At 39.2% G+C, this 25,131-nt stretch overlaps 1 protein-coding gene across 1 annotated transcript in view; it reads right to left on the bottom strand.

Annotated features, from left to right (window-relative positions):
• CDK19 (cyclin dependent kinase 19) overlaps positions 1-25,131 on the bottom strand; it is a 113,308-nt gene that overhangs the window by 66,796 nt on the left and 21,381 nt on the right. The window lies entirely within an intron of this gene.

Genomic DNA, 25,131 nt, shown 5'->3' with positions numbered 1-25,131 from the left:
ACATAAGGGGTGTTTTGAAAGAAAAGTTTACCAAATAACTGTTATTAATAGTTATTTCAAGTACTCTTTTGTAATCCAGATATAAACCTGGACTTACTGCTTGCCAGAAACAAAAAACAACTAGATCTCATGACTACTGCGCTCATAATTAAACAGCACATGAAGGCATGCACCACTGCTGCAGTCACTGTTCTGACAGATTAAATCAGTTCTCAGAGGGCACTGGGAAGCAATAATTCCAAAAATATCATTCCCATGGAATCACTTTTTTTTTTGTTATTGTTTGAGCCACTGTCTTCATAAAAATGATTGATCACTTCTGTTTTATCTGAAAATTGTTTGCATCTGCAGGACTACTATATAAATTGCCAAGCACCAGTTTCTAATGGCTAAACAGTAATTAGTGTAGATTCCAAGGTACATCTGTGAGAGATGAATCATCTTTTTTTTTTTCTTCAGAAAAAAAGGCATTAGATGTTTATTTTAGGGTAAAAAAAGAAATGAAAATGATTAATTATCAGTCATACTGTCCTTTGGCTATACAGATATCTTCCAAGACAAGAGATCTAAATAATATTAGAACAGTTTTAATCATTCCAATTTTCCAGCAAATTAAATAATATAAATATTTTTTTCTGGCGTGCAGGAAGCATTCTGTGTTTCTTCCTTTCTCTAACACAAAAGATTATCTACCTACAAAAGATGTTCCTACCTACTGAACTTATAAGTAGTCATTCTCAGGTATCACTTAAGTGATGCAATGTAAAAATCATTTTATCACTTCAACAGTAATACTAATTCTTAAATTATAACTATTAGAGAACAAAAGATTATAATTATGATTCCTAAATAAAATACTGCCATATACCTTTAGTTTTAGCATTGCTAAAAGCATTTTCCAGTATGGATATGATACAATTCTTCTGACTTTTTTTTTTTAATTAAGTTATAAAATCCTACAGTAAGAACTTTTTTTTTTTATTATTGGTTTTTGTTTTTTTTTTTAAGGCAGAGTTAGCAACAACATTGAAATAAAAATAATTCTAAATTTTGAAACAGAGTGAAATGAAGTTAAGCATTCTCTTAAGAACTTCACAGGAAGAAATAGCGAAAGAGCACAGAGCTCCATAACGAAGAAAAGAAATGTTAACAGAAATTCTATGTACAGCATAAGAACAAAAACGATTTCTGAAACATTCTGCATTTACTTAAAGGTGCTGCACATAAAGGGAACAGGCATGCATATGTTCTTCAGTTTTAAGCAACGGTGTGCTCAAGTCAGCCTGAACAGAGGACTAGTGCAGTGGTGGCCACCTGCAAGAGCAGCCCCATTAAGAAGCAAACCCTGAAACCTTTCCTTTTCATGGAAGCTGCATGAATGTGTTGTCCTTTTTCAACAGAAGTGGTACATTTCTTATCCACAACAATGATATGGACTCATTTATAACAAGTGGGCTATTTTAAATGCATTTTTTCTCATCTTTGGATGAAATAACAAGCAGCTTTAAATAATGTTTCTCACATGGAAGAATCAAACTCACAGTGGTATGATCTTAAAACATTAATTTCTGCAAAAAACACAAGGAAGAAATCACTATGTTATTTTGATGATATACATGTTAAGCCTCTACCAGAATTTCTGTACCTGTATTTGAATAGAGTACTGTAAGGTCAAAGAACAGCAGACCCACCAACTCGGGTTCACGAGGGGAAAGGTTGTTTAGTGAACTTAATTTCCTTTTATGATAAGGTTACCCACCTTAGTTGACCAAAGGATTTTTGGATTGCAACAAAGCTTTCAATGCAGCTCCTCATAAGAGCATGGAAAAATAATCCAGCACATCGCTAGATAAACACACTGTATGACGAGTGATGTGTCAAGTTCAAGTTACAGCAAATGGGGTTAAATCAGGCTGGCTGTTCCTTTTAGGGTTCATCAGGATTCCACTGTAGGGCCAGTTCTCTTCAATGTTTTTGTCAATGGCTTGGATACAAGACGCCACAGTGTGCTAACTGTATTTGCTAACAACCCTACATCAACCATTTAACTACACTGTCATTGTTTTTTGACTAAACTGCTCCATAGGTATGCACTGCTTTAAATAAACCAGGGTAGCATCTAGTTATTCAGTTAAACTAGAATACAAAGGCCTCATGTCAGACACGCCAGTTCTGGGTTGTTGGTTTTTTTTGTCGGTTTCTGCTATGAATGGAAGGAACTGTCTTTTGTCATTGTGCAGGTTGAGAGTGAATCCAAATTCAAGCTCTTTGAGCAAGGAAAAAGAATTCTTCCTTAAATACATTATCAAAGGAGGTACGGGGCAGAAAGGACAAGAAGGAGAGTTTTAATAGTACATTTAGGTGAAACTGTAGCCTAGTCTAATGGCTCACCTTGCAGTTTCACCCTTCTGCTATTCACTTGATGAGATGTCACATGCCAAAGGTATAACAGTTATGAAATGGTTGCATGTAAATTTTTCACCATAAACACATTTCACAAATGCATATTATAGTTGCACCTAGAATCTCAAGGACAACTTCAGAGCCATGGTAAATCATTCTCCACAGATTTTCTGAACTACAGATTACAGCATAAACTTTAAACATATAAAGCAGATGAATGAAAAATGATATTTTTCCTAGGGCTAATGCAGAACATAATCAACAGGGAGATTGTGTTAATTCAAATCTCAAGGCAGAAGGAAGGAACTGATACACTGTTTTAGCATTTGTCAAATTCCAGTCAACATCACTGTGCTTTATTACAAAAAAAAAAAAATCCAAACAAAAAAAGATCTGCCTCTACTAGAACTTATTATCAAGTGAACACAGCACCCTACCTTTGCAGTGCTTCAGCTTACTGTCCCTTCTCTACAATTTTATTTCCATTATGCTCAATTTGCAGTAAAACTCTAGTACAAGCCTGCCTCTTAGGTGACATACAATACATTTCTTTCTTGTTAACAGCATACAAAGCCACGTTAGCCATGAAGTCATGGAGAAAGGCATCAGTTTGAGCTGTCAACATCCTGTGCAACTCTGGGTTTAGAGAATAAATCTAGATATGCTAGGTGAGGTATTTACAGGAAAGAAAGGGATGTATTGACATAAACACATAGTCTTTGTGATAATGCTTTAAAATACTATATACAGTTTCTACCTAGGCTTAAACATCTCCCTCTCCACACACACACACAGATTAACTCTTCCTGAAAAAGGCAAAAGGGATTAAAGGAGCAAACAATCTATCCCTCAACAAGGGAAGAAAAAGCTTGCCCGATTACTGTAGCAAATCAACTACTGAAAGGAATTAAGATTGATATTCTCTAAATACAAAGGTGTAAGCACTGAAGACAAAAACACAACTACGCTAAAAGGCATAACTATAGTGGTAGGAAAACAATCAACTGCTATCAAATAAATTTACCCTTAGAGATGGCATCTCAAACACAAAGTTCAGAAATAGTTTCTCAAGAGCACAGAAAATAGCATATCTCATTTGCAGCTTGATCATCACAGGAAATTTATCACTTAATGACTCTGATTTAACCATCTGACACTAGATTCAGTGATTCAACATCTATACAGTACCTAGCTTTTATAGAAACTTCCAGAAAAGGTAGGTTTGGTGGGATTTCATCACAACATCAGAAGATTAAAGTACTGACAGACAGCTCCTACAGTAATTTGTTTTTAGCTCTCTGAACTTAGGCTACAAATTGTCTATCACTATACTACACAAGTAACTGTTGTATGAGTAGCAGATAGGAAGTCTTTTTCTCTTTTGGATTACAGAAAGTTCTGCTTGCAATAGGGGGAAAAAAAACCAACAACAACAACAAAAAAACCCCAAACCTGCTACCACCTAGCAGGGTAAACCCAGATCCTTTCATCTCATTTTGAAAGTAAGGGAAATTAGAGAAAACAGAAAGATAAACACTACTGTTGATATTCGCATCAGTAAATCTTGCAGTAAACATGGACTTCTGTGTCAGTAAAGGCAAAACTCAATCACTTTCATAAATACATACAAGAACAGACCGAACAGAACCTAGCCAGTAACTCATCAAATGTCAGGACAGGAAAAGGACAAAAAAATCTGTCACACCCTTCTCCTGTGACAATGATTAAGAAAGTATTTATAAAATAAATATTTTCATTTCAAGAGCAGAAAATATAATGGTATTTTGAAACAAAAGCTTGGTAAAAGATCTCCAAAATACCACGTTTACCTAATACAAATTAATAGAAACTAGGGTAACTGCATTTTAAACTCCTGAGGTTCCCAGCAAAAGAAAGTTAATCTTAGTATGTTTCTTTAAGAACATATCAAGAAATACAAGTATAACAATCCTTTCAATTTCTCAGTAACCAATATGTTGTACTACGGCATGCACTTTCAAAGTGAAAGAAAAGACTACTATAAAATTATTTCCCAAATAAGGAAAAGGTTAATTTTTAATACACCTACAAAAGGAAATGCTGATGTCAAGACTGTATGATGGCAACTTAGCTCTAGCACATATATTACGTGTATTATTTCTTCTCATGCTTTTTCCATAAAATAAATCTTATAAAACATTGAATTTCTGCATTGTCTTAAAAGATTTTTTTTCCAGGTTCAAATATATGAATGTATGAGGATCAAAATATACATTATCTCAAACCAGTTTACTCAAATCAACTGAGTACAAGCTTGTTTTTTGGACCAGGAAAAACAAAAAAGGGTCTGATTCTTCAGACAGACTTACAGAAAAAAATCCTCTTAAAAGAGGGCTCTCTACTCAAATGTAATCAGTCTGCCAGAGAATTAACAATAACTATTTTCCTTCCATGGAAAGGAACAGAGAAATTTAAGCTGTCTCTCTCTCCATCTCTCCACAGAATTTTTTTTTCTCATTTGACCCACAACAAAAGAACATTCACCCACTTGGATAATACAAACAAGTTAAAAATATATACTGAAAGTAAACTGCTGAAAAGTTATACAGAATCTTTGTTATTTCTGAAGATCTTCATAAAGATTTTGTCTACATTTACTTTGCAGTTGACTAGAAAAAAAAAAATTCTGTTACTGAAAAGATAAAAATCTTTTCCACACTAATGAAGATACGTAAACATAAAGCTACCTAAGAAAAGTCTTTATAATAAAGGAGGAGGAAAAATATTACATAAAAACCTAACGTATTTTTAAATTCAGCAGCATAACAATAAAATTTCACAAACCTAAACATTTGGTGTGGGTTTTTAAACTGCAATTGATCTACAGATACTGTGCTTATTCTAACGTTTTTGCACTTTCCTGATCTCCTGTCAATCCCTGCTCTTGCACTGTATCTCATAAAAATAAACAGTGCCAGCAACCGATGTTTTCAAAAACATCTGCAGAAGGGTAACAAACAAGATCAGACATGAATTCTGATTGATCCTCATTTTTTCAAGGCTTTTCTCTCAAAAGGGCTTACACGAGAAACATTACATGAATCAGATTGGGAAGAATAGCACTTCCACTTTTGTAATTTTATAGAAGAGAAAAACCACATGTTCAAATCTACTTGAAACAAACTACTACTTTGTCACATTTTCATACACTTCTGATTTTATAACCTGTCAATGCAGACTTGCAAAAACAGTAACAGAATTACTAAAATAGCTATACATTAGCACCTACTAATGATCTAAAACATCCACTGAACAAGTCAGGATTTTTTTCAAAAAACTTTTCTATAAATGATACTTTCCTTCATAAAAGAAGGAGCATTTTAAGTTTCTACGACAAGGAAGGTATGCATTCAATTTGAAAAACTCATAAGTAACAAGCTGACTGTTTACAAAAAATACTTCTTTATTTCTGAAGTTTACTCATGTCCTCTACTTGACTTTTCCCTTAATTAAACCAAATTTTCATTTTTGTGATACTATTCAATTTACCACAGTTTATATGTTATAAATTACAAAACATAAATTGATGTAATAGAATCACGTACTCCTTAGAGCTAGAAGGGATCTCAGATGGAAAGGCCATCTAGCCCAACTCCCCTGCAGTGAACAGAGACATGCACAGCTAGATCAGGTTGCCCAGAGCCTGGTCCAGCCTTGCCTTGAATGTCTCCAGGGACAAGCTTCCACCACAGAGAGGTGGGAACTTGTTCCAGTGCCTCACCATCCAGACTGTAAAAGACTTTTTCCTTATAACCAACCCAAAAGTATCATTTTTAAGTTTGAAACCATTTCCCCTTGCCCTACTGCCAGAGATCCTGCTAAAGAGTCTGTCCCCCTCTTTCTTAGAACCCCTCTTTAGACACTGAAAGGCTGCTATGAGGTCACCTCACAGCCTTCTCTTCTCCAGGCTGAACAGCCCCAGCTCTCTCAGCCTGCCCATCCCTTGGATCATTTTTGTGGTCCTCCTCTGGATGTGCTCCAATAGCTCTATGTCTCTCCAGTACCAAGGACTCCAGCTGAGTTCTGATCAGCACAGAGTAGAGGGGCAGGATCACTTCCTTCAACCCGCTGGCCATGCTTCTTTTTATGCAGCCCAGGATACGGTTGACTTTCTGGCTCGTGTCCAGCTTGCCATTCACCAGCTCAGGTCCACTGCGCAATCCACCAACAAATTATACAAGTTATTTGACAGTTCTCATGAAAATCCAGGTTTTGAAGAAACTTCTGTTCAACATCTTAGATCGTGGTAGTGATAAACTCCCAGTTTGGTAAATGTATCTGCAAGGCTCAGAGAGAAATGAAGCTTTCTACCTCTTTAGCTTTCGATGCTGAAGTCCACTATCATATGACATGAAAATTCCCTGGCTTTGTTTCAGTTCAAACCCAGACCTTATCAAGCACAACAATGCTGAACTGCTCAACATCAGCTGCCCTCTCAGCCTTGTAATGAAATTCTCTGCCTAAAACACCTGTAAAATTATATCTGCAAGGGGTTCTCTCAGACTAGATAAAACAGATTATGCTCAATAACAAAATGGCTGGGAGACTACTGGCATCTCCTCTTAATTGGAGGGCTCCTATGAAGGGGAAACCTCTGCTTCACTGCACTGCTGAACAAAAGGGACATGGGCTGAAAGGGCAGAGCTCAAGTCCTTACGACTTTGTAACAACATTCCCAGTCAAGAATCATGGAAATATTAGACTTTCCAGGAAGGAATACTATAATTCTGTACATTGCACACTGCAGTTTTCCAGAACAGTACTGCGTAACAAAAAGGTTATGCATTTTTGTATTTCAAGGTTAAAAAAAATTCTTACAGAGAGCAAAAAAGGAAAAGGAAAACTCATGGCTATTCTTCATATGCACTCATTCTACCTGTTCCATATTGGTAGGCAGGAGTTCTGATATATCATTTATAGTTCAAGACATCTTTAAATCAAAGTTAAGAATTCAAAACATTAAGCACATTAAACCCATGCTCCTTATGTGAATTAAATGAATCTAAATAATAGCATCCATTAAAGCTTGATGTACATCATTCATCTGATCAATGTAAACACTTCTCAAGCTAATAGACAAGCCTACAGTTGCAAGTATCAATTCAGCTTAATGCCACACTCAAAGAAAAACTTGCCTGGAGACTTGAGAGAAAGTGAATATTTTTTGACTTCATTAATTTGGGTCTGTTTAGAATCACAACGAAATCTGCCCATAGTTTTACAGTCAGGTTTCTTGTATGCTCTTTCAGAATAACACTTAAGAATATTACTCTGTCAAAACTTTTATTTAAGAATTATATAAGAGATTAGTCTGTTGACAATTATTTACAACAAACTCAGGATTTTGCTCTGAAAGCACAAGGCTCGAACATTCTTAGTGTTGATGAACACTATTAAATTTGTTATGTCTTTGCTCATAGGTTTTAACTTTTTACCCAAATCTTCAGCAAGCTTTTACACACACATTAGGCAAATCTAACGTGTGAAGCAAGCTAAAACAAGATGTTCACTGGCTGCCTCTCAAGTCATTAAACGCCTACCACAAGATTCCTCTCATACTCTCACAATCAGTCTGCAACTGGGAAAAGTCAGTCTGTAATCTAAAGTCTATTTCCTCATTCTTCAATTAAATATGAAAAGTTATTCGATGAGGCAATGAATATAGCAGAACCAGCACTTCCACCAATAAGGACTGATAAATTTGGCAAGGTTCAAAAGATTGGTAAATGTAATTCACAAAATCGGGTGAGCGGAGATGAAAATATAAGCAACACTTAAACATGTTCATATGGCAAACCCTTAACAACAGCAGCAGTTTTCTAAGACAGGCTTTGAAAGAATGTTAGGTAGTAAAATGGAGAAGCTAGTAACTGGCTAGTATTCACTGCTATGAGAGTTTGTAGCATTCTGCATTTCATCTTCTACTAAACGTAACCTTTCTCTCAACTAACTCCTTCTGCAAATGGCTATTGGACTTTTTGCCCAAGGCAGCAAAAGTAGCGTGGCCCTGAAAATAACATCCCACTCACAGACGTTAGACTTTCGTCCTGAGAACTGAGAGCAAATACTTTCCCAGATAATAAGCAGAAATGAGTAATTGGAAGTCATTCTCAAGACCTACAAGAGAATTATTCCAGACCTGATATATCTTATTAAGCTTGCAATTAGAAGTAACAAATGGCATGTTTATAATCCCAACTAAAATGACAGAGTTCATTTACACACACCTTCTTTCTGGAATAACAACTTCAGACTGCCTGGAGAAAGAGGAGTGCATCTTTCAGAACTTAGGAAAGTTTCGTACACAATTATGCCATAACCTACTTCTAAATCCCTGAGATTGCAGAAAGCCTCCTGCCTCTTTATCACTCCTAGCTTTGCAGAACATTTGATTGTATGGACTGAAATTTCCCAGGCTGGGCAGCAGTAGTGAACATGTGACTGTGAATGGCTACATTTACAACAACACCGCTGAAGACAAAATATGTTACACATGCTTACTCAAAGAAGAGCTGCAGTACTTGATTGAGTTTCAAGGCTAATTTTGAGTCTGCTTGCTATCGTGTTGATGATGCAGCTGAGGCAAACATCAAGGAAAAGTGCACGTTAAAGGAGCACAGAGACAGTACAAGCTTTTTGTAGCTTGTACAGTCAGCTTCCAGCAATCCACTGCTTTAGGGACATGAAAACTACAGCTTAAGTCAAGGTCCTTCTCTGTTTTTGTGTTTGCTTCATTAGCACTCAAATTAATTCCCCAGTAATAAGTTCTTTTACTTCATCTTATGCCTTACTCTCTACAATATTTGGAACCGTGTTTCAAAACTGAAGTTGTATTGTGGAGAGATTTACTACTTCCATTCAGTTGCTCTAGTTTTTCTGTTCCAATAAGCACTGAATAGCCATTCTCTAATTAACTTTCCCATATAGTTTTATGAGACCTACATTTTTCTTCAGTTCTCCATCCCTTCCAAGCTGCAATTTCCCAGTCTGTTTTTCTCTGATTACACAGAGGTACTTTCGCATCGCCAACTTTGTTGGCTCCTATTTCCTTTTATCCCGTCTGAGGTGAAGAAGGATCTAAATGACAAACACTCAACATCTGAATGTGTCAGGGACTTATGAGGTAGATCATATCTGCTTTGTTCTCAGTCTTGACTTGAGCAATTCACATTAAAGTCATTCTAATGACTCTGAATTTGCCTTTTTGACTGCTCCTGAACTTGGAACTGTTTGCTGAGGAATACTGAGACTATTTTTCCTCCTGCCCTCAACCTGCACCAATATTGATCATTCAGATCCATCACTGCCTATATGAAGATTGTGCCTTCTTCTTCACTTCCACTATAAAATTCAATGCTGATACATGCAAACAATTTTATCTCACAAACTGCTCAATAAGACTTTTTGCATTTCTATATTGGTTAGTAAAGAAATAAAACCTAGCTAAGTAATTTTGTACCATCAGCAAACTGTCATAAGATGCTTCACTTTCTCTTGGGGAACGTTATTTGTAGATATTCAGTAGAAAAAGGCTCGCAAAACCTTCAGAGCTGTTAAACGATGCACTTGAGACAACTCTGGCACTGAAAGAATGGAAAATATTTCATCCATTTTCCTCCTGCTTTAGATTAGTCCCCACAAAGCAGGCTGCCTCCTTAGGCAGCAAGGGAAAAGCAGGAAGAAGGCAGAAGAGGAGTAGGTGAGGCAAACAACTCCAAGCAGGAGCACAGCCCATATGCTGCAGCCAGCAGCAACCCCATGAATGGGAGGGATGGTGGAGCCAGATTCAGCTGTGAGGAAATGCAAGACCTTGGAGAAAGACACCAGAAAAGAGACTGAGTAGGACTGAAAGGGAATGAGCTGCATAGAAAAATAAGACCGAAGCATAAAGACTGGTTGAGAGGAAAACAGAGGGCAAAGACAGAAAATATTAAGGCTTTAAGAAGTGCACAGAAAAGCATCCAAGATAGCAAACCACAAAGTCCAAAGCTCCAGTCAACCCACTGGCTAACATACCCCCCTCCCTTCTTCTTTTCTGCTTGTAAGCCTTCGTTGCTGTGACAGGAGGGCCTTGTATGACAGCACACTACTGCCTGTGGTGTGAGCAGGAGTTCAGAAAAAAAGGCAGAAAATGAGGCATAAGGGAAGGCAGGTAGTGCAGGGAAAAAAAAAAAAATAGACAAGGTATAAGGAAGAAGCTTCTGATTCCAGGATAGACAACGCAAGAATAAGTAGTAGCTGTCATTCTTTTTTCTTTACAGCATGACCTTCAGGAATCAAATCAGTCACGTTTGTACAGAAAAGGAAGAGAGAAAAAAGCAAAAGACTCAAAGAAAATGTCAAGGGAGGTGTAAAGAATCTGGGATTGAATATACATGATATAATTTATCTGTAGAAATGGAGAAAACACTTGTGAAAGCAGGTGCCAAATCTGCAGAAACCAACTCTAAAATTTCATTATAAGCATTCTTAGTACACAAACAGAGCAGCTAAAGTAGTAAATACTGGTACTGACAGATTCTGTGATAGAGTAGGGAAGCACAAGGAGAACAAGTAAGTCAACAGAGGAAAAGTAAGCCAGAGCAGGATGTATCAGCAGTCACGAATTCTTATACACCAGAAATCATAAGGAAGTCTAAGCAACAGAATATGAAGGATATATCATACTCCAAGGCATTATGCAACACACACACAAAAGTTTAGAATAGGAATTTAAGAGACAAGAGTGTTTGACACAAACAACAAAAGAACAGCTCTGCTAGATATCTCAAACATTTGTATCTCCCCTGACTTCAGAGGCAAATACTAGCTAATGCTTACAGCTAAGAGATCAGATGCAACATCTGCATTAAATCATCATCTGTGAACAGAGGAGAGTTCATGAAAGCGCCAGGAACCAGAGTCAGGGGAAGGATAACAAGCAAAAGAGTTCAAGTTACATGCAAGTAGGCTGGTAGAAAGGAATTCTTTTTTTTAAATCCTACAAATAATATTTCTCCTTATTCAGACCACAAATGTTTTACAATGGTAATTGAAACAACTGAATGTCATAAGACATTTTGTCCCAATCAACATGTCACCACTATACAATAGGATAACTCAGCCAAACACTCTAAGAAGTGCGATACGTATTTTGTTTCCCCTCATTATGATATTTTCCACAGTAAGATAAAAATCAAAAACAAGCACGTCCTTTATCAAGCCTTATAAAAAGAGCACAGGTCAAGGATTCTTCCTTTATCCTATTTTTGCCAAGAAAGAAAACTGTTTCTGAAACCCTCTTCCGAAAAACATGGAATAGACCTTTTATATTTGGCAAGAAGCATGGAAAAGTTCAGGCGAGAGGCCAGATTTTTGTTAAAAATGTGTAATGTTATGTTTTAGCTTTGCTGAGGACCCACAAATCATGCTCTGAGAACCTGGTCCCAATGCCCTCTTTACTTAATACTCAGCAACAGATCTTATTCCAAAGGTATAAAAACTGTATACAAATGCCCCAAAAACACTCTTATAAAAGACATGAGCAATCTTTACTATCCTATGCTGTAAAGTCTATAGTAGTCTCTGCCACTATCCAAAAGCATATTATATATTGTAAATTATACATGAAGTTACTTTAGCACAACTTCTGCCAGAAGTTAGATATCCTGCTGATGGGAGCTGCATAGAGAGCACTTCAGCACTTCCTATTCCACATTGCCCCCTTACATCACATCTCTCCCCCTCCTCCTCATCCTTCTTTCACCACTAGCATCATCTGCTTTTCCAATCAAACACAGGCTACATCCTGACTCAAGCAGCACACAGGAGGGTATTGTGTATATGCCTCTGCCTGGCACCTCTTTTGCCCCAGCTTTGTATGGCACAGTCCTCATAAGAATTTGATGTTGTGCGGCAAAACCTCAGAGTAAACTTACATAACTTTACACAAAGGCCCTCTGTCTCCTATTCCACTCTGAATATCCTCTTATACCACCACCCTGATATTATTAGGTACTTCAAAAGAAAAAAATTATCGTGATTTTACACTGACTCGATGGAGCAAAAGGACTCAATAACAAAAGGGGCATTACGAAGACTAAACAGAAAGACTGCATGACACTGAAGCAAAAACAATGACAAATGGAAGTACAAAAAGGAGAACTAATGAATACTATTTTATAAACAACATTTTTCAAAAACCTCACTTAGAAAAAGGCAGGCAGAGAAGATTCCTTGTGGGTTTTTTTTTTTTTTTTTTTTTTTTTACTATTTATAGCCTATGAATTGGAGCATATGCAACAACAGAGCAATTAGTCTAAACTCTACCGATATTCTCACTGGTGATAATTGGCTGCTTCTTTTAAGAACATCTGTTCCATCTTTCTTAAGAAACGAGGAGCAGACCCTGTTACCTAGACAACAGAATCCTTCTAAGCATCACACACCAAAAGAGTAGCATCAACTTAAGTCACACTTATTCCTTCTCCCTGAGGCTCCATTATTGCTGGTAGCATAATCAAATGTCTTCAATGAAATCCCTATTTATCAGATCACAAACTCAGGCCCATTTTCACATGCACATGTTACTGTCCTTCAGCAAAGCAACGAACAGTTTGAGACTACGTATCCAGCCAGTTTCCATTACCACGACCACCACACTGTCTACCTGAAAATGATCGTTGAGTATTTTGGAGCAAGCCCTTTCAAATACAGAAATTTCAGGTCAGTCCCCTTGAATGTCGTCCAGAAAGAGTCACTTTTTCCATTATGCCTCTGGATTACTGGAGATATTCTAGTGCTGCAGGGACCCATCCCATATTGGTGCTCACTAGTGCCTTCCAGTCAACACTACTAAGAGTAACAAAGGTTAGTCTTCCTTCAGAGGATACCTTCTTTTGCCCAAGCAAACTCACCACAATTTCATAAATACTGATGAAGCATTAACAACAACGAAGTTACCAGATAACAGATTCCTCCACAGGGTTCAATTATGTGGATGATTATTTTCTCCCTGTCACTCCATGTGCATGTGATGGAGGACCAACGAACACTGAATCTCAAAGGATGAAATGAATGAACAAAGGAAAAGACAGCTCACTATGCAGAAAAAGGTGCAAAACAAACACCACCAACCCACTATCTCCCTTAAATCCATTCAGAGCACTTCATTCTCCAATGGCAATGCCTCAAACTTCTTCCTTTCTTGACTAGATGAAGAGTATCACATCCTCAAATGCATGTGTAGCTGTCTCTGGTCAGGGTGGAAGCTTCTGTAGGAGAACTCCATAGCTTTTTATGTTTGTTTTTACATGTGCACTAGTAATTAGACCCTGGGTACATGCTTCAGGCTCAAAACAAGTCAGTCAACACACGAGGCAACAGCACTAGAAACTGGCAAGTAAGAACTTTTAAAACAAAACATAGAGACAGTCAGTACACCACAGACCACACGACAGAACTGAACACTTTAAGACCTTACTAATTCAGACATGACTGGTACTTTTTAGGAAAGCTCTCAAGTTATATCCCTATGTATTTATGCTAGCATGCAGAACAACACTGAAATAACTATACAAACATCTCATAAGCAAGCAGATGCCATTCTGAACATTCACTAAAGTAACCAGGACTACTAACCACAGAAGATAAAATTGAGCTTGCTCATTTTGCAGATTTTGGATTTTCTGAGGGGACTTCAGAACACTTAATTTGATAAGACAGAAAGGGAATAAGCTAAAGAAAGGCCACTGTAGCACCACTTTACACAGTACATTTTATAGGAGAAAGATAACACTAAGATAATTCAAGTGGGATAGGAATACAGACCTGTTGTTCTTCAGTCCCATATGTGTTGAAGAAAAAGAATAATAATTCTGAAGTACCAAAGGAAGAAAATAAGAATTTGAAAACAGCCTGGATTTGAGAAGCCCTGAAGATGGGGAAGTGAAATAAACCATCTGGCCCCAGACAGAAAATCTGAACAATGGAGATAGCTGAAAACCATTAAAACAGAAAATCGCAGAAGAATTCCTTATTGGACTACAGGGCTTTGAGCAAGCTCACAAAACTTCAGATGAGGAACAGCACAAATGAAAATCTGTTAGTGGTAAAATACTTAAATCACATGTATAATATACAGCTATAGCAAGAATGTAAAGGTTCAATGATCACCTCACCTCAAAAAAATAAAACGGATGAGATAAAGCCCAGGTAAGAACAAAATCCCTAATAACAAAAGTAACATGTCAAAAAGGAAGGGACTAGTCTGAACTAGAAATATGTAAAGGCAAATAAGAATACTGAACAAATCTTGGAGTTTGGTCAGAGAAACATCATTAATCACAGTAATAAGAGTTTTGCAAGAGTAGAAGTTTAGAGAAGCAGCCACAGCACTGCTTGCAAATATTAAAGGCATGTGGAGAAAAAGGGAAAAGAAATCAGGAAAAACAGTACAAAAGGCAACTGAGATAAAAAGAAACAAGAGTAATCTAATAAGCAAGTGAAAATACAGAAAGACAAAGAGAATTAAGAAAAACTCTGCAGGGGCCATGGGATGGGATAAGTCTGTTGGGCAGAAAGAAAAGGCTTCCTCAAATGACTTCAAGTACTCGCAACCATTCTCCTATTTCATTATTTGTCTCAATCAAAATTAATTTACTGATAGCTTCCTTTAATATGATGTTCTCATATTCAAAATAATAAAAAAACAAACATTTTTCTAACAGTACAGTTTGTCAAGACTACCCTCACTTCATTATCCTCAGATAACCAAACAGAAAAATACTCAAGGTCAGAAGCATAATGAGCACGCATACATATCCACAGATTTAGTGCACACACTACATACAGGCAAAGAGCAGATTTAAGGAAACATTCTGATGCTGCTAATGAGGAAGTTCAGCCAGTAAAATGGCAAGATGGAGCAGAGAATGAATCCACAAAGCTTTTGGGTTTTAAACCCAGAATGCAAACTCAGCAAATTCTATGTAGCAATAAGAGAATTCAAGATGTCCAACCAATTCATTTTGTGACTGCTGTACTGTTAACTACAGTTCACAAGCAGGCTTCAGAAAGCATCCCTGTGTCTCAAGACCCCCATATAATAATGTATCAAAGCACCACAAAGATAAGAAAAGTCCCAGAAAAAGACAGTGGAAGCTGGATTTAACTGAAGCAATTTTTCAGCTAACCACAAATATATACACATATACACGGAGGTTCACACAAAAAATGAAGAACCATACGGAAACTTAGAATGAAATTCAGCAAGGTTAGTAAAGTTTCAGGGCAAGTTTTCAAGACATCTTGCCTTCAGTAACAAAGTTGGCTACAACCTTACATATAAAACCTTCTGAGTAAATACAGCTGTAGACTCAAAACTCCATCCATTTAGCTATCACAAAGTTGAAGTCAATGACAAATGAACTTCTGGAAAATAACTTTTTCGTTAACATTTGATCACTATCTACATTTTATTTTTTTATTTTACAAATGTTCTATTCTCAATCCAGCCATCTCTACTGTACTCTGCACTAATTTATTCCACTTAGGCACTACTAACGCCATTTTATTTCTGCCTCACAGACTCAGTGAGGCACAGAGAACAAGAATGACAAGCTTCTATATCCAATATGCATTACAGAAACACTGATTTTAATAGCTGAAAATGTTTCATCTCTATCCAAGTTAACTAGAAGTACAGTCATAGATGTGATACCATCAAAGTTTTTAATGATAATAAAATTAGTGCAAAGAATGTAGGAACTAAGGCTGCCACCCTTTAAAAATAAGTACTCCAATACTCTAACATTCAATGCTCTATATATTAGTACTTAATTCACAGCAGAAAGTCATTTGCATTTTACAGTGCAGGAAAAGAAACCTCCAAAAGGCATGGAAAGTTGAAGGTGCACAATTAAAGAAAGAGACTCCTCTGTACCAATAAATCCAAGTGAACAGAAGCCCATTTCAAGTGTATGCACTCAGTCTGACAAAAAAAAAAAAATAGGAGCAAACAAAGGTCCACATGAGGCTATGGAAAAACTGAGGCACGGTGGGACAGTTCAAGCAGCTGCTGGCACTGCTAGGGACATATACATCCATTCAGGTAAGACAGACAGACAGGCTGGGAAAGGCAATATTGTCCTGCATATGAAGGATTCATGTTAAAATATTTGGAGGTTTTGTTTGGGACAGATGACAGGCTTCTCAACAGCTTGCAGGTCAGAAACAGCGGAAAGACCAGTACAGATGCCATGTTGGGACTGTGACAGCCACCTAGTAAGGATGGAGAATGACATGAAGTCTTCTGCACGTCCCAAGCAAGTTAATGAATCACAGACCCTGGTTTGTATGGAAGACTCTGATCTCCCCTACATTCACTGGAAGGGTAACATAGCAGAGCACAAGCAACCCAAGTGAGTTCTGCAGGACATTATCAATAACTTCTTGATATGCTAATTGGATGAGCCAAGACGAACAGCATGCAACTATTTCCAAACAATCAAGAACTGTTTGGAAACATGACACCTAGTGAAGATCCCAAGTAGCAGGGTACAGATCCTGTGCTTTAGGAAAATGGACTTCAGCTTATTCAGAGAACTGGCCATGGGAGGCAGGCTCTGAAAATCAAACGAGCTCTGGAAAGCTGACAGGGCTACTTAAAAGTACAAGCATCAGTATTCGGCTCAGCTACGGTAACTGTCAGAGCTTCAATGCAAAATGGGCAGTATACATACAGAGGTGAAAACAGGGATAGGCTACATAGGAATAATTTCAAAACATAATCCATGCCGGTGAGGATTCAGTCAAGAAAACAAAAGCTAGGGCAACATGAAGAGCATCTGTTACTGTGTTAGTTGTGAAAGGCTGAACAAGAAAATGTGAGACTGTTAATAAATGAAGCGAGCAACTTAGTAACAGTAACTGAAAACAGAAGAGTCTCACCTTCAGTCCAGAATCAACAATTTGAAAGTCCGTGTCATCAGCTCTCAGGCTCAGGCATCAAAAACGGTCACAAGTAATGTTAAATTAATGAAAGGCATGTTGGAAAGTTATATAAGTCAAGATATTATTCAAAAAATTCTACACCTCCACATAAAATAAACTGAAAACAAATATAAGCTAATTTTGCTTGCCTACAGAGAAGGCATAAATGAAAGAACAAAAACAAAATGTAATGAAAAAATGAAAAACACAGGATAGAAATTTAGAAAACAAGGTTTTTAAAAACATACCAGTTGAAGCATTAAAACATATACAGATGTTTTTGTACCCACAGACACAATCTTGACAGTATTTAATTTTGACAAGTTTTTAAAATGTCTTCCCTGCATTATCTGTGAGTCTTTTCCTCTTTATCCAAGCAGAAAAGCAGCATTTGCGTTCAGTGCATTGCAGCCTTCAACTTAACCTAAAGAGGGTTGAATTTGCTTTATTTGTTCCTTTCTGTTGAAGTCACCATCAGTTAGTATTGCATTTGTGTGCATCCAGAAAGTATTCCAGACTTGAAGCCAATAGTGAATTCAAAGCAAAAACAACTGAGCCAGAAGAGTACTGAACATCCATTTTCCCCACTTAAGTTCACTGGGAATTTGGATTATATCCTAAATGATGCTAAGTAACAAAGTCATGGAGAGACTTCTTTGGTTCACACTGCATTAGAATGACAGAAAAGATTTCCTTTTCTTCTTTCTAACAAACTTACCACAGATTTGTCAATGCTTTTTTCCTGCTGGGAGTGAAAACATACAACTTCAAGAAAAGGAAAATAACCTCTGTATGAAAAACAGAATTTCAAAGAAGGTAGTCAGAAAACAAGTGTGTTAAAAGCAGTATTTTCCTTTCTTTCCCTTCAGTCTGCCCTTTTGTTATCATTAAACTGCTGAAGGGATGTGGTTGTAGTTAGACAATGGGATTGACAGGCTTCTTCAAATGATGCTCTACTTCTGTCACAATTGCATGACAAAATATTATACTTCAAGCAGTGAAGCCTATTTTCATAAACTGTACAGTGCATTTACATGTTGATACAGTCAACTGATAGAGCAAAAATCTTTCTATTTGGCAGATTTATTACATGTTTTGGTTTGTTTTTAATGAAATTAAAAGTGTTCTTTCAGATAAAACAAATGTGGTCAAAAAGTGTCCACAGAGCAAAGAAGGAATTTAGGTAACCCTTTACACACACGAAAAAGTACTCAAACAGATTATTCAAGATTAAAGCATGCAACCGAGAGAGCTCTTATTTCTTCACACAAAACATGAGCTCTTGCATAGCTGAACCAAACCTTCCTTCCAGCTGACTCATACTTATAAAATCATGATACATGGATACTTCTAGCCAACACACACCCTAATTCCCTAATAAAAATCCCTTCAACTTTTATTTTTAAACTTACACACATTTCATCACCTCCAGCTATTAAAAAAAAGGGAGTGGAGTTTCAAAGTTTCCACAAACAAATGCAACAATCTTTTCTAATTAGGTAGCAGAGAATTTACGGTGAGATTCTTATATTGCCAAATATTTTACATAATCATATTATTTTGGCAAGGGGAAAGAAGTTCTGACATTCAAAAGGAATCTCCTACAATACATGCACTCACAGATACACTTTTCTTTTTTAACACATTGCTTTACCTACAACAACCTATGACAACTGTCTTAAAGCTATGGACCAAAGTTAGAAATGCATTTTTCTACATCACAGTAGACACTGCAAGCTGCTGTGATACTTAAGGAAAGAGTCAATAGCCAAAATACAGAATTTGTACAGATTATAAAACTCTATGCAACTGTACTAGAGAAAAGTCAATGGCACTACAAATCTTCAAAGTGATTTATTAACATCAGAAAATTATTACTGGTCCCATACAGCTGATGCTTTCTACATTCTCAATAAGGTGGGTCAAATAAGTTGTTAAGCCCGTCTGAGCTAGGGTCTCAAATTAAGTAGCTTCACATTTAGCTCATTTGTCTAAGTGGCTTCCAATCCATGAGATGAGAGCTGTTCACAAGTGACATGCAGTGCCCAACAGTAGGAGCAAAGCAGCTTTCCTGGCTCTATCAGCAAGGCATGACCTGGACCCTCAAACAGCCTCAGACCACGTGGTCAGTAGTACTGCTGAGAAACATGATGAAGTGCAAAAAGACACAAAGAGCAAGTTTAGCTTGGCTCAGCCTCAGCACCACAACACCAAAGACTCCAAAAGTTGGGAGGAAGATATGCAACCCCAGATTAGCTGTTTACTGCAGAATGGCTTAGGTTGGAAGGGACGTTAAAGATCATCCACTTCCAACCTCTGCCATGGGCAGGGCTGCCACCCCACAGCTTGGGCTGCCCAGAGTCTCATCCCTTCCTTCTTATGTCAATAGAACCACTCAGCTTGGTGTCGTCAGCAAACTTGCTGAGAGTACACTGAATTCCTCTGTTCTAGGGAAGGCCACAGACAGCAGGGAGGAAATAAAAAAAGAATGTAAAAGCAAAGGGACAAAGCTCTGACTCAAGAGACCTGACAAAGAAAAAGGTTGGAAAACTAACATTTAACCAGTAAGACTTTTAAAGCCCTGCCCACCCACAGGAACTGAGGAGCCCAAAATATTTGTACCCTCTAGCACTTTGTAAGATGCATTGCATCAATAGGCAAAACACCTGAAAATAATTTGTGCATGCTAAATTGTTTGAATGAGCTTTCAGTACCTCATCTAACATTAGGCTGAATTATTTTAGCCTGTCCCCATAAATGCCAGTAGAAACACAAAGGCCAGTGAGTGCTCCCACCAGCAACACACAGTATGCTGGCACCACATCAAGGTCTCCCAGAAGGAGAAGCCTCATCACCAACAGCCAGCACACACAGGCACAGGATGTGGCAGCCGAAGTAATTATGCATAAAATACACAGAGGGTAGAACTGCAACTATCAAGGCTACTCACAAGCAAGGCTAGGTATAAAATGCTGCTGTTCGATGGCTCTATTTTTCCCTATTAAACCATCTGTAACAGTCCCATTTTTTCCCTGCACATAAAAAGAACAAAAGCTACCGAGCTATGAAAAAGAAAGTGCTGATACAGAAAAATCCAATGAAGCTTAGAATTAAGATCACTATTTACAGAAAAGATGGCTAGAAATGACAGTTTATCTTTGGAAGAGATTAAAATTCACAGTGTTGGCAGTAAAGAGAAAAGCCAGAAAGACCCAGGAGCTGCCAAGCAGCCTCCTAGGACCTAACTAAAGTCACTAGTTCAAGGGAAAAAAAACCTTTACAAGTAGTCATCTGCCCACAAGCTACGTGTTAGGAATAAAAGCAATCTTATAAAAAAAGACACTCTTCAACTTTCCAATATTGGAGTTAAGAACAATTTCAGAGCAAGACCATATACACTGTGGTAAAAGTGACTTACAAACACTCATTGGTTTCCAGGACGCTTTACTGCTATATTTAATATATTTACATGGTACCATCTCAGAAAAACAACACCACACGAAGAACACTGACTCTTTCAGAGAAAAATCTAACTTCCTTTTGATTACTCATTGAATTTTTTTGGAAACACAATCAGCCAGGGAACTGCTATAAATACTAGATTAAACGAATATCTTCGTGGCAAACAGAGCAGGAAAAAAAAATGGGGACAAGAGATCAGACCTTTCAGAAAATTCCCTAAGAGTTTTGCTTAAGACACCTGATGTCAGTGATCACTCAGGAATAGCAGCTCAGAATACGAAAGGGACTTGCACCTTTTAGTGGAACTTATCAAATCAAAGTTACCTCATTGCAGTTTACTGCCAAGTGGTGTATAACCATTCCATTTTGTTAGTATAAACTAACTACTAAAGTATATCTGCTTAACAGAAATACATCTCAAAGTACAGCTCCATTTATATGGAATGCAGAGAAATTCTAGAACGTTGTTTACAGAATTACAGCACCAGGTTAGAAGAGACCTGTTAGACATCTGGTGCAATACCCCTGCACAAGAAAGGTTAGGCAGAACAGCTTGTCCAGGGCTGCGCCAGTACTCAGTTTAAAAAAAAAAGTTGTGGGTGATTTCTGTGTGTTCATATGGAATTTCACGGATTTTAATTAGTGCCCATTGCCTCCTGTCTTGTCCATGGGCACCACTGAGTCTGACTCCCACACTGCACTGTTCCTTCAGAGATTTATACATGCATAAGATTCCCCCTTCAACCCTTCCCCAGAGTCAACAGTACCAGCTTTCCCAGCCTCTCCTCATATGAAAGATGCTCCAGTCCTTTAATCATCTTTATCATCCACACTGCTCCAGGCCTCTCTTGTACTGGAGAGCCTAGGACTGGAACCAGCTCTCCAAGTGAGGCCACACAAGTGCTGAATAGAAGGGAAGAAGTATCACGTCCCCCAGCCTGCTGGCAATGCTCTGCCTAATGCAACATAGGCTGCTATTAACCATCTTTGCCCTGAGGGTGACTTGCTGGCTCATGGTCAGTTTGCCATACTGTTGTGGTTTTGTGGTTTTGATGCCGGTATTCCACATCAGAGCATCATGCAGCAGTTAAGGAGTTAATGCTGGGGGAGCAGCAGAGGGGAGGGGCGGAGCTCCGCACCGGATGCAGGCGGCGCTCGGTCTGGGCGCGTTGCTCTGGGCTGCCGTGGAGGTTCAGCACGTGTGCTTCCCCTGCGGGTCCTCCTTAGCGTAAGCTCATAGCTTTTGGTTTGGAAATTGTTATCTCTCTTTCAATTGTTCAATTTTATTAGATTTAGTAAAGTTACCGCTCCTTCTCAGATCGTGCCGTTGTTTTCTTGTAGACCCATCTCTTCCCGCCGTTTCCCCCTCCCCCTCCCGGAGCGCGGCTCTGCTCGGGCGGCCGCGCGGCCACTGACGCAGTTTCTTTTTCTCTCCCCTCTCCCTTCTCGGTTTTCCCTTGGGTCACTGTCACGGACAACACCGTGACAATTATTGGTGGAGGATGCGGGCAGTGCAGTATTGGCACTCCATTGTAAATCTGGTGCAGAGTGGACTAAGGTTTTTCATGTACCTCATAGCATGCTGGCGTCTTTTTAAGCTCCTCGCGTTCAGCACCGGAGTAGTGTGGATATACAGCTACTTTAGTGTGCTGAGGGGGTTACATGCCTCCTACCTAAACACCCTGGCTAACGTGACAGATTATGCGGCATTTGGAACGGTTTCCAATTACTCTTTTCAGGTCTTTACCTATATTCAAGATGTCAGCCCGGCAACTGTGTTATCTGTTTTTCTGAATGCACTCTCTGCAATAGTAATTTACATCATGTGGAGGAAGCTTTCCTCAAAACCAGAGAGTGTTGAATGGCAGGGAAGGTGGAAAAAATTAGGAAAGAAATTAGAAGCGTGGGGACCCCCGGTGTTATGCAATTTTGATCTTGAGCACCTGTGGGACCCTGAGAAATTCAGTGACTGTTTAGGTAAGGAGTCATGTGACTCAGGACGATCTGAGAAGGAATGTATTGTTTGGGGTCTGGCTTGTGCTTATCGAGCCATAATTGATGTTCTTGAGAGAAATGGTTTCCAAACCAAGGTCCAAAGCAAAAATGAAAACCTCGAAGTAAGACCTGACCAATCACAGGAAGCACCGGTATCAGTGTCGGTTGCCCCTGTGGAAGGCCAGAAATGGACACGGCCATCTTCGCGCCTAGAACGGAAAGAAGAAGAAGCAGAGAAAAAAAAGGAAGATCCAGGCGAGGGGCCCTCCTCAGCACCACCACCACCACCACCACCTAAAAAGGCCACTAAGAAAAGTGAGAGACATGGAGAAGACAGCGATGATGATGGAGTCACTGTTACCACTACTCGTCGGCCCCTAAAGATGACTGAAATACAAGGTTCAAGAAAGGAGTTTGTACGGCGCTCGGGTGAATCTATTGTCACCTGGTTGCTGCGGTGTTGGGACAGCGGTGCCAGCAGCGTGTCCCTAGATGGCAGCGAAGCCCGCCAACTGGCAAGCATTGCCCGAGACCCAGCTATCGACAGAGGAATTGGCAGATGTCTGAATGGAGTCGCTACCCTCTGGGAACGAGTACTAGTGGCTGTAAAGGATAGATACCCTTACAAAGATGATCTGGAGCCTAAAGTGGAAAGATGGAACACCGTGGAGAAAGGCATCCAGTTTTTGAGAGAAACAGCCGTAGTAGAGATGCTGTATGATCCCAATTTCGTCCCTAACAATCCACACCAGGACCGTGATCCTGATAGAGTAAGGTGCACACCTGATGTATATCGCAAGCTCTCAAAAACAGCACCAGAGAGGTACGCAAGTACACTGGTAGCAATGTTCCATAGATTCGAGGGTCAAGACAGGAGACTCCCAGTTTATGAATTGACTATTACTCTCCAAAACTTTGAACAACAGTTTCCACCATCACGTGCTTCCATTGCAGCTATAGTAGCAGAAGAAGTAGGTGAGATAAAGAAAACTATACTGGACGAACTGTCATTACTGATGAATAGGGATGAACCTGTGTCAGTATTGGAAACACCTGATGAAGACGAGCATGACCCAAAGGATCTGATGAAGCAATTGATCAAACTGTTGAAAGTCTCGGCCACCAAAGGCAACCGCCTCTCTGCACGAGCAAATGACAGCAGTAACATCATGTCACGTGTGGCCATGTGGAGCTTCTTACGAGAAAACGGAGAGGACATGAGGAAGTGGCATAAAAAACCCACTCCTGCACTGCGAGCACGGGTGAGAGAACTACAGCAGAGATCAGCCACCAATGAAATTGCTCCCGTCACTGCAGGTAACCAATAGAGGGGCCCTGCCCTCAGCCAGGGGAGGGAAAGGGATAACAGAGTGTATTGGACTGTGTGGATTAGATGGCCTGGCACATTAGAGCCACAAAGATATAAGGCACTGGTGGACACTGGTGCACAGTGCACTCTGATGCCCTCGAGTTATAAAGGGACAGAATTGATTCATATTTCTGGAGTGACTGGGGGTTCTCAGGAACTGTCTGTGTTGGAGGCAGAAATAAGCCTCACCGGTAAAACCTGGCAGAAGCATCCCATAGTGACTGGACAGGGGGCTCCATGCATACTTGGTATTGACTATCTCAGAAGGGGACATTTCAAGGATCCCAAGGGGTACCGATGGGCTTTTGGAATAGCTGCTGTAGATGCAGACAACATTCAGCAGCTGTCTGTTTTACCTGGCCTGTCAGAAGATCCGTCTGTTGTGGGGGTACTGAAAGTGAAAGAGCAGCAGGTACCTATCGCTACAAAAACAGTGCACAGACGGCAGTACCGCACCAACAGGGATTCCTTGCTCCCCATTCATAACTTGATCCGTCAGCTAGAGAGCCAGGGAGTGATCAGCAAGACTCACTCACCTTTTAACAGCCCCATATGGCCGGTGCGTAAAGCCAGTGGAGAATGGAGGCTGACGGTAGATTACCGTGGCCTGAATGAAGTCACACCCCCACTGAGTGCTGCTGTGCCAGATATGTTGGAGCTGCAGTATGAACTGGAGTCAAAAGCAGCCAAGTGGTATGCCACTATTGACATTGCCAATGCATTCTTTTCTATTCCTTTGGCCACAGAGTGCAGACCACAGTTTGCTTTCACCTGGAGGGGCGTTCAGTACACCTGGAACCGTTTGCCCCAGGGGTGGAAACACAGCCCAACCATCTGCCATGGGCTGATTCAAACCACACTGGAACAGGGTGGGGCACCTGAGCACCTCCAGT

The sequence above is a fragment of the Cyrtonyx montezumae genome, unplaced genomic scaffold (assembly GCF_038088225.1).
Source record: "Cyrtonyx montezumae isolate F1298 unplaced genomic scaffold, pur_monq_1.0 scaffold_0, whole genome shotgun sequence".
NCBI classification, from domain to species: domain Eukaryota; kingdom Metazoa; phylum Chordata; class Aves; order Galliformes; family Odontophoridae; genus Cyrtonyx; species Cyrtonyx montezumae.
The sequence above is the reverse complement of the archived record's forward strand: the minus strand, read 5'-3'. Positions and strand labels throughout refer to the sequence as shown.